The sequence below is a fragment of the Elephantulus edwardii genome, unplaced genomic scaffold, assembly GCF_000299155.1.
Source record: "Elephantulus edwardii isolate Elephantulus edwardi_28Jun2011 unplaced genomic scaffold, EleEdw1.0 scaffold00081, whole genome shotgun sequence".
Lineage (NCBI taxonomy): Eukaryota > Metazoa > Chordata > Mammalia > Macroscelidea > Macroscelididae > Elephantulus > Elephantulus edwardii.
Window position 1 is genome coordinate 13,863,294 of NW_006399831.1, and position 7,053 is coordinate 13,870,346.

Below are 7,053 nucleotides of genomic sequence, written 5' to 3' on the forward strand. Positions count from 1 at the left end.
AAAAGCCACTCATGATGATGTTTTCCGTTTTTCTGGATTTCTATAACTAGCTATTCATCTTTTGAGGATTGTTAATTGCTGTTGAGTCGAGCACAACTCATAGTGACTCTATGAACAATAGACCTGAACAACACCCTGTTCTATAACTATCGGTGTTTCTCTAAGTTCATAGAGTTTCCAGAGGCATGTTGTTTAGGAAGTGGATGCCACTTCTGCTTCCAAGCCTGTCTTAATCTGGGAGCTTCACCAAACACTGTCCACCATGGGTAACCATATGGCATTTGACATACCAGTGGCACAGGGTTCAGCATCTCAGCAGCCCCAAGTTACCTCAGTACAGTAAACTGACAGACCAGTGCTATATCACTTAGAAGAATTTTTTCCAAAATATAACACTAACCAAGGGGTGCACCAAGTCCTGTTGACTCGAAATAAGTCTTTTTTTTTTTTTTTTAATGGAATAGACTTTTATTTTAGACACTTTCACAAAGTTTTCATTTAAGAATCTTTCCAGTGAAGATCTGCAGGTGCTCAGGTCAGGGCCAGGGCTCTCCTTTGCCCAAGTGGTGGGGTGGAGGTGTGTACTTCCCTTCCTTTATGAGCTTGTCCCTCTGCTTCCAGATGTCAGCCATCCGTTTAATCGTTTTCTGATGAAGCAAACATTCTCTGAAATCATCATACTCAATCATACATTCTTTTTCTGTCCAGATACCACCAATCCCATGGGCACATTCTATCCACTCTTTTTCAAAAGTATGGCATCATGCTGAAAGCCTGTAAAACTGCTCTGCACTTTGGTTTGTCAACCATCAGTGTACATTAATGTTCAGCCTTTTCTGCACATCAATGAAAGGCGTACAAGAGAGCCCTTGGTCTTCTTGATCACCTCTGCCACAGTACAGTCCAACTCTAAATAAGAGTCTTAAATTAAAAAACAAAACAAAAAAAACCCAACGAACAAGAGAGTCCACACCCAACCCTCAACGAAAACAAGAGAGCCCACCTTTCAGAATCCAACCGCTTTACCCATCAGACTCCAAACTAGACTTAGGGCTCAACCTTAAATAGACAGGCCTTCCATCTTGTCATTTGTTGTCTTAGTTATCGTGCTTGCTTGACAACTTCCCAGCATGCTAAACCAATGTCATAAAACTATTTGTATTATTCTGGAGCACTGAACTTCTATAACATCTTGACAGAATTACTCTCTAGCCCACTGGACTCCCTTTTACTAATCCTCTCTATGTGATCTTTTACCTTACCAATCATGGGTGATGTTTGCTTTGTCCTCAGCCCATTGCACTTTTCTAATTAACCCAAACACAATTCCTATCACATTATTACTTAACACCTGTTTCAGAAATGTCTCAACTAGTCTCTAAGTAGGAACTTTGTCAGGACTATTAAAATAATATATTGTATTCTTATTTAATATGCTTTGTGTCTGTTCCTTTTAAAACCCATGGCCTGATACTGATTTACACAAGTTTTAGGAATTAGTCGATTTTATAGGGTACAAATGGAATCTGGTGCCTAGGTTTCATTGGAATGTGGGCTTTATACAAGCCCAGTTTGTTTTTCCCCTAAATCGCTTATCTTTCTGTCCTCTTGGGCATTATTAACTTCTCTGAGAAAGAATAATTTCATAGAGTAAAAGAGTATTAATGGTGCAGTGGTTAAGCCCACAGCTGCTAATCAAAGATCTATGATGCAAACTCACCTGCTATTCCTGGGGAGGTGGTGGAGGGATGAGGCAACAGCTTCCATAGAGTAGAGCCCTGGAAATGCTTGGGGCCATTGTACTATCCTAAAGGATAGCTATGAGTTGTTACTGACTTGATGGCAACAAGTTTGATTAGTTATTTCATGTATTTGTTAAAAAGGCTAAACAAGTTGTTGGTATATAGCAAGAGAAACAAAAATTATTATCTACTATTATTACTATTTACTGTTATCTGCAAAATGGTTATAGTAACTAATTTGTAAAATAAAATACACATAATAGGTGTTATTGTTCTCTTCCCAATCAACAAATAAATTACCACTTAACAAAAGTTGAGATGACAGATAAAGAACAAAGTATTAATTTTGAGTCGGAACTTACTCATGGCTGACCCTTCAATGGTTTTCAGAAGCTATAAATCTCATAGGAGGAAATCTCACTTTTCTCCTGCAGAGAAGCTGTTGCATTTAAATCACCTCCCTTTGGATTGGCAGTCCAGCTCCTTACCCACTCGTGTCACCAGAACTCCCTAACAGCTGAGTAGAAACTAACACTTTATTACCTTAACTTGAAATCAGAAGCTTAACTGGTTGCCCTTGAGTCCATTCCAACTCATTATGACCCTAAAGGACAGAGTAGAACTGTCCCATCCTGTTTCCAAGACTGTGGATATCTGCCACGCAGGTCTCCTGGGAAGTAGTCATTGGGTTTAGACCACCAACCTTTTGGTTAGTAACTGAATACTTAACCAGTGTCAGCTGGGCTCCTTGTAGATGTTTGTTGACATTAAACACTTTCAGTACTGATGTAAAAGAATTTCCAAAAAATATTTAAATGTCCATGTTCAACTTCTAAAATTGGCAAAATTTCACTTACACCTATAAACTTAAGATGAAGTGGAGAATGAGAATAAATTCTCATCATTCAGCCACTTCTGCTTGAAGTAATAGCCTTTTACAAGGTTTTGAATGATGGAATAGCTGGAACAATGCAGCTATGATTTGTCCTCCTTACACAAGCTCTGGAAATGAACAATACATAGATGCTTAGAGAAGTTACCTTCTATAGTAATATCAGGAAAGGGTTGACAAACTCTGTGCCAAATGCTTACTGGTCTGATGCATGCAACTGCTAAAATAGAATTATTTCATAAGGAGTGAAGTGGAAAAGCTGTAGTATTTTTGCTTATGCAAAGAATCTTCTCCTAGTAATGTCTGTTATGCCGCCAGATTCTAAGTGGCAGCTTCTCCACAGGCCCATCTATTTAGTTGTCAGCACTAATGAATTAAGAAACTTAAAAAGATTCTGGAGTAATACAATATGGAAAGAACAGTTTAGTGAGTAGCTTTGTGCCAAAAAGAACACTTCCGTGTAATAAAAAGCTATTATGCTTCTGATCTTCTAAAGGATCCTTTACCTACAGCATGCAAACTAAAAGAACAAATGCCGTCTGTTCACTTCATGGTAAGAAAGAGTTTTAATGCGCACTCAGTCTGCAATTTTCACAGTAGCAAAAATATGGCAACAACCTAAGTGCCTATCAACAAATAAATGGGTAAACATACCAAGGTACATAAATACAGTGGAACAATATTCAGTGTTGTACAGTATTCACAGTATGATGAATCTGGAGAAAACTGGATGAAAATAATCACACACAAAAAAAAACACAAACCCAAAAAAACTTAATTAAAACGTATTAAAAAGTCATGTAAAGGCTTTCAGGGAGATGGTTTCTTTGTTACCAGGGAAGGAGAAAAAGGAGGAGGGAAAATTCAATTAACTAGATGGCAGGCAGGGAGCTGCCACTGCATAAGTATGGGGTTCCAATCCACCAGCAGCTCTTTAGAGGATGAGTGATCCCCTCTGCAATTTACTGCTCCTGAAAACCCACTGGAGAGTTAGCTAGGGGCCATTTCTCACTCATCAGTACACAACAGATGGCAGCAATACACAAAAGACAATACACAAAACAGAATACACAAAATTAGGAAAAACAGAACATGACCAACACAAGACACAGAGGTATGCACAGTAAAAGGCAGCAAGAGTCAATACAATTACATCGACAATCCCTCCAATAATATCAATAATTAGCAAGTGGATATATAAGTAGAAATTAAACTGGACTGTATGGAAATGCAATCATGTACATATAGAAGTTTGTCAGTGGTTATTTCTGTTTACATACCTGTGCTGCAAATATATCCATGTGTGCGATAGAACACGGGGTAGTCAGGAAAACCTCTAAACACAGGACCAACTACTTTACAGGCCTGAGTTACTTATTTGGCTTGAGAGCAATGTATCATGGTCTCTGGGGACTTCTAGATCAATTGGCATAGCACAGCCCATAAAAAAAAGTGCTCTGTCCTTTTAGTAAGTAGTGACTAGAGTGCTAAGCTTTCTAGTAGCCATCTAAGATAGAACTATAGGTCGTTTCTGAAACAAAGAAGAGTAAAGAAAACCAAAGCCTTGTAATGATTCCTCCAAAGGACTACTAGACTACACGAACTACTGTCTGTGAGACTAGAACTAAGCAGTGCCCTAAGAAGTTGAAGGTGCCAAGCTACCACCATCAACTGTTGTGACTGGGATAATAGAGGTTATTGGACAGCTGTGGTGTTGTATACCATCGAGTCAGAGACAGCCCATTTTGTTTCATACTGTTGAGTCAGAACCAGCCAAAAGCTGACCCTCCAGTAGGTTTTAAGCAATAAGTCACTTGAGAGTGCCCATCTTTCTTCCACAGAGCAGCTGACAGATTTGAACCACACACCTTTGATTGGCAGTGCAATTCCTTACCACTACACCAAAAAAAAAATTTAAGTTCATAAAAGAATGGTTACTGGTCTGCCAGACTAATGGAATAAAAAATTATGCCTGTTACAGTCGCCTGCTACTCATAGCAACCCCATGTACAACACACTGAAGCCTACCCTGCCCTAAGCTCATCTAACTCCAACATACCTATCCTCATTGCCCTCATTACTCTATCAATCCATCTCATCCGGGGTTTTCCTTTCCTGTGCTGACCCTCCACCATTCTAAGCATGAGGTCCTTCTCAAGGATTGGTCTCACCTGGCCACATGCCCAGAGTATGTGAGATGGTGCTTCAAGATCCTCACCCATAAGGAGAAACTTGGTTTTATCCTCTCCAATACAGACCTATTTGTTTTCTTGACGGTCCATGGTATGTTTAACATTTTTTCCCAGCACAACTCAAAGACATCAATTCTTCTGTCATCCTTAAGTCACTGTCCAGTTGTCTGATGCACCACAAATAATTGTGAAGCCCATGGCCTGGATCAGGTGCAGCTAATACATCTTTTGGTTATCTTCAAACTTTGCGTAGAACCCACCTACTCTTGTAAATCACCTTACATGCAAAGAGTTCTGCAAAACCCAAACCCAATGGCGTCTAATTGACTCTGATCCTTCATATGGTGTCTTATCTTTATGGGAGGAGACTGTCCCATCTTTCAAGAGCTGGCTGGTGAATATAAACTGCCAACCTTTTGGTTAGCAGCACAACACATAATAAACTATGCCACCAGAACTTCTACAGCAGACAAGCCTATAAATTTGGGACAAGTGTAGCTACTTTAGAAGTGAGGAATGAGACTTCAATGTTCCTGAAGACATCATCACACTTGATAAAGGGGAGGGTCAGTTAAGAAAGACCCTCAGTGAGGTGGATAAATATGGTAGCTCAAGCTTTGTAGCCATTGTAAGGATGGTATAGGCTTGGGCAGTATTTTGTTTGGTGGGCAAAGGGTCACTATCAGTGTGAGCCTACTGTTCAGGACTTAACATTTCATAGAAACCATATAAACTGAGTAACAGTGACAAATGTGTTTCTAAGAACAATTTTAAGATCAAAAGGACAGCGTTTGCTCACAAATTTCAGAACACAGAAAAACTGGGTGAATGTAGATAGCTGTGTAGAAAGGGACTGCAACCACTTTTATATATGTAACTGTATTTACTTTGTGAACTCATCTAAACAAAAAAAGGTTAAGTTTCTATAGTTATGTCCATGATCCCCAATTTGAATAGGTTTCCACTCTTTATTTGTAAAATGACCCAGTGGATTTAGTGGGTTAAAAGTTCAAGCTAATCAAAAGGTCAGTTCACAACTACCAGCTGCTCTGAAGAATCATCCCAACTCCTCCTTATATGGTCACTATTAGTTGGAATCAACTTAGGGGTACTTTATAGTGTGTCAGGAGAAAGAGGGGATATTATAGTGTTAAAGTTGTATATGGCTTTATAATCAAAGATCATCAATAACATTAAACTTTTCAAAGTTTAAATATGGGTTTATTGATATAATTGTGAATACTTTAAATGTCAGTGAAAACTGACTTAAGTGTTGCCAAATAACTGAGCTAGAATCCTATGCTATACACTTTTGTACATGCTATTTTTTTTTTTACATTTGTGTGTACTGTCAAATCAGATCTGACTGGTACAGGAGGAGATTACCCCTCCTTCTCTAGAAGAGCATCTGGTGGATTTGAACCACGCACCTCTGGGATTGCAGTGCAGCTTCTTACCACTAGGCCACCAGAGTTCCCCTATACTATTTTTTTTTTTTTTTTTAGGAAAAAACTGATGCTTTAGTTAATTTGCAAAAAAAAAAAAAAAGCCTTTTTGAGGCTTTCCTGTAGTACACTGACAAGTTGTGACATTTTTTTATTTTCCTCTTGAGAGAAGTCATGTAATTTAAGATTGCAAACTTAAGGACTGAGTGAGGGGGAAATACTTACTGATCTTAGTTTTTTAAATTTTGGGGGGAAAAAAACAACACTCAGATTTCTCTCTCTCTCTTTTTTTAGTTCAAGTACGCTTACAAGACTGATGGGATTACAGTGGTATAAATATGAAGGACTATGAAGAATCTGAAGTACTATTATCTTTATTTTAATATTTATTAAATACTTCAAAAGATTTTAACATACTGGAAAAGGCATTCTTCAACAGAATTTTAACAAATGTTACAAGAACATTCTTTTTTAAAAGTGGAAATAAGGCATGTCAGTCAGATGTCATCAAAATTAGTACATGACAAAGTTTTGGTTAAGAAAAGCCTATGTATAACAACAGTAGCAGAAGACATTTATGTTTTCAGTTAGCTAAAAATAACAAATTTAAGACTTCATATGCATATTTTGATACTGTATGTTTCGGGGAAAATAAAGTTCAAAAGTTGATTTTTTTAAAAGAAATTTAGAATTTTTATTGTTTTATTTTTCACTAGATAATTAAAGATGTTGAACGGAACACTTTGCTTTCTCCCTTTTTAATGCACAGAAGAGAAATACAC

General features: G+C 37.9%; 1 pseudogene; it reads right to left on the reverse strand.

The window, feature by feature from the left end:
• Positions 1–536: 536 nt before the first annotated feature.
• On the reverse strand, positions 537–3,935 carry LOC102874858 (annotated as a pseudogene).
• Positions 3,936–7,053: the final 3,118 nt, after the last annotated feature.